Source organism: Oryzias latipes, chromosome 12 (assembly GCF_002234675.1).
Source record: "Oryzias latipes chromosome 12, ASM223467v1".
In the NCBI taxonomy this organism is placed as follows: domain Eukaryota; kingdom Metazoa; phylum Chordata; class Actinopteri; order Beloniformes; family Adrianichthyidae; genus Oryzias; species Oryzias latipes.
The window spans coordinates 27,170,050-27,174,036 of record NC_019870.2 but is presented as its reverse complement, the minus strand read 5'-3'; the positions used below and the strand labels follow the sequence as shown (position 1 = coordinate 27,174,036).

Genomic DNA, 3,987 nt, shown 5'->3' with positions numbered 1-3,987 from the left:
TGCTTGCCCTTAATTGTTCATTCTGCCTCCCGGAAAGACTCAGTCATATATATGACTCAATGCCACACACGTGGTTCACTGAATGCTTGGAGCTGTACAACATCAACAGGACTCCAAGAGCCTTCATAGGAAACTCAGTGAAACTGTGGAAAACCACCCTTGAAGCCAATGGGAAGCCACTTGCACAAGTGTCCATCAAATGTGGGATATACCAAGGTGATGCTCTGTTCCCACTGCTGTTCTGCATAGGTCTGAACCCCCTCAGCCAAATAATCAACAAGACTGGCTATGGATACCAACTCAGAAATGGGCCAACATCAGTCACCTCCTCTACATTGATGACATCAAGCTATATGCTAAGAGCGACCGTGACATTGACTCCCTGATCCACACCACCAGGATCTACAGTACTGACTTTGGGATGTCATTCGGGCTCGAGAAATGCAGCCAGATGGTGACAAAGAGAGGCAAGGTAGTACACACAGGAGGGGTCTCACTCCCAGAAGGAACAATAGCAGACATCAAGGACAGTTACAAGTACCTCGGAATTCCGCAGGCAAATGGCAACCTGAAGCAGGCAACAAGGAAAGCTGCAACAGCTAAATACCTCCAACGAGTAAGGCAAGTCCTGAGAAGCCAGCTAAATGGCAAGAATAAGACCGGGGCAATAAACAGCTACGCACTGCCAGTTATCAGATACCCTGCAGGAATAATAAGATGGCCAAAGGAAGAGATACAGACCACGGATGTTAAAGCACGAAAGCTCCTCACTATGCATGGAGGGTCCCATCCCAAATCCAGCACCCTGAGACTGTATGCTAGCCACAAGGAAAGAGGCCGAGGACTAGTGAGCGTAGAAGCCACTATCCTGCACTGAAAAAACGGGAAAAGTGGGGTTGTTCAATTTACAAATAGTAAACATGTTTGTTTAATATGAACAAATTATGTTTACCTTCGAAACAGAATATAATCTTGAAAATCACACATCATTTCTTGCTGTGTTACTTTTATATATTTAAATCATGTTGACAAAACATGAAATAGTTATGCTTGATCCTTTGCCCCTTAATTTTGCATCAGTAAACCCCATCGGTGAAGAAGAATTCCAGGAGGGGAAACTTTGCAGTCAGCCATTTTAGAGAAGCTACAAGCACCTGCTCTGGCTGGAGGAACTTAAAAAAGGTAAGTTAATTTACTCTAACAAATTAATTTAAGAAAGTGGAAGGCGTAAATGTATCATTAGTGTTATTTTTTTTCCACGGGGAAGAGCTTTGTAATCCACTTTTGTCGTAGTTATCAAAGTTAAGGCTCTGCGCGCCACTTTTGTCCCTGCCGGCCGCAGCCCTCGGAGTCGGACGGCAGGTAGGGGGGAGGTGTGTGTGCGCGGTACATTGTACTTTCACGTCGCAGGCAAATTCAGCTGTAAACGCGGTGATTTCAAATGATGTACGAGGAAGAGTGGTGAGTAGTTATGCCGTAGGAATTCGCTTTTGACAGAGGGCAGTGGGCGCTGGCGGGCACGGCGTTTTTTTTTCCACAGGCAGAAACTCTGCCAGGGGAATTTTCATCGTCACTAAGTGGATTTCTTTTTGCTATATTCTGCGTTGTGGAGACCGAAATTGAAGGAAAATGTGAAAAGCTATCATTACTATTGTCATTATTTAGTTTTTCCATACCGTTCCACCATGAGCTAGTTTAAGGACGGCATTATTTGACCAGCAAACAGCACCGCACTTCTGTTTCAGTCAGCTGTCAATCATTCTCCGTGCGCGTCTCGTGCACAGAATGCGTTTGGTGTGTCCAGTTTACATAAATCTTTGGTTTCAATCAGAGCTTTGTTTTCATTCTATGATGCTGAACATATTTTTATTTTAGCTTTGAGAGTTTAATGGAGTGAAAATATTCATGTCCTTTTGGAACAAGTGTATAATGTGTAGTAAAAAGTTTACAGCCTTATAATAATGTCTGTAATCCTACTTCACATATTCCTCCCATTTGTGATAAATTCATATGGGAATCCTTTATGGGTGGGGGGGATTATCTACTCCCGATCTGCTAGTTTAGTTTTGCAGTTTCCATTTCAAAATTCGCGGGTTCTCACAAGCGTGGTTTGAATCCTGTGGGGGGAGGAGCTGTCTAATGTTCTTTCTGGTCTAATTTCTTCAGAATATTTTTGCAGCTATTGATTTCAAACCAATGCATGTTTAGTTATTAAAATGATACAACAAAGCTGTGGAAGTGTCACTCTCTCTCTATATATTTGAAATTTAACTAATAAACCTCTGTCCTGATTACAGAGCTCATCACACAACACTTCCAACTGCTCCTCCCTGATCATGCTGGGCTCCAGTCTTCACTGAGTCAGGTGGGTCACCATGCATTTACTATATATTATTGGAATTATTGTCTCCTGGATTGTCATAGAATCGGGAGGTAACCAAGATTGCCAGCCCTACTCTTTACACGCACCTTTTATGCAGAGAGATACATACATAATAAATAATGAAATTGATGGTTGATCAGTTATCCCACTACCTCTGTTAACATGACACTAAGGATATAATGATTTTGTTAACACAGTAACTATAACATTTATTGATGAGCCAAGGGTAAGAATTGTATTTTTCCAAAGTTTTCATGTGAATTTAAAATTTTTTGACTCTTTGTATTTCAGACTGCTGAACTTCTCGCCAATATAAGCAAGTTCAGGGGTTTATTCAAAGTACAGGTGAGTTGTGTAATCTAGACGCTTTAACTAAACTTCAAATGTGAACTGTGCACACAAATATCTTCTGTGTTCTTTAGAATGAAGACCATGCAGCAATCCAGGAGGCAATCGAGGACACCACGGTGGGAATTTCCCTCCTAATGGAAACTGGCAGTGGTGAGGAAGAGGACATTCTCGTGGTCCACATCTCCCAGGCTGTGGTGGTCGACCCACCAAGTGTCTGAGTGGCAGATGCCAAGGCTTTTTTGGCCTTATTTACAGCACAAATCTGATTACCATCCTCATCTCAGAAACACCTTGTCATGGGGCCGTGACTTTGCTCCTGCTATGATCTCCTGGAGGCCCTTCCCTTCTTGAGCTCTCCCGCTGGTCACAGGTGTTCTGTATTATGTTGATTGGTTTGTCTATTTATGCAGTGTCTGATCTTGTTTCTGTGTCGGAGCGTCTTCGTTCTACGCTCTGGTGTTATGGTTCTCTGGCATTAAGGCCCTTCGAGTGAACTATTGGATTTGGGTCGTTCTTCCTGCTCTTGGGTTCTCTCCCTTGGACATTCCGTCACACACCTTTGAGGTAATCAAAAAAAAACTGTATTAGAGTTGTAAGGCAAAGTGGTGTCTAAGGTTTCAGGCTTAAAGATCCGACTCTTTGAATAAAATGACCTTTAAATAGTTTAACTTTTTCCTAAGAAGGGATTCCAGCTGTTTGCTTTGGCTCTGTTATCTTCTGTTTAATAAAAATAGCAAGCCCAATTTATTTTGATTTGTCATTTTTTGCTACACTGTAAACATATTTTTCAAGTTTAGATAATAAAAAAGTTAAATCTGAAATTTGTGTTCAGTGTCATATGTTCATTGGATTGTCATAATGCACAAGAAAGTATTTGCTTTAAATAATAATCTGCAATTGCAATTTTATTTTTCAATTTAAATGTTTTTAAAATAATTTATAAATTAAATGAACTATGTAGGTAATTTCAAACAAATAATAGTGTTTTAAATGTTTGAAAAAATTATGGTAAATGACATAATAAAATCTTGTTTGTTTATGTAAAATTATTAGGTGCAGAAACAAAGAAGCATTCATTACGGTAGAACATGATTTTATTATGTGCAATAATTATATTGGTTCAACATGATTTTTTTGCGCGCAACCGATGTCCATGATTTTTTTATGTCAATCCAACAGGTCTTTTTTTTCAGTGTGGATGAAACATCCAAGATGCATGAATACATCAAGCTCAAGCCCCCAACTGACAGTGT

General features: G+C 40.4%; 1 long non-coding RNA gene across 1 annotated transcript; it reads left to right on the top strand.

Moving 5' to 3' along the window:
• Positions 1-904: 904 nt before the first annotated feature.
• LOC111948374 lies at positions 905-3,477 on the top strand. Its single transcript, XR_002874356.1, has 4 exons — positions 905-1,182; positions 2,298-2,365; positions 2,675-2,728; positions 2,806-3,477. It is a non-coding gene; the product is annotated as an uncharacterized LOC111948374 (long non-coding RNA).
• Positions 3,478-3,987: the final 510 nt, after the last annotated feature.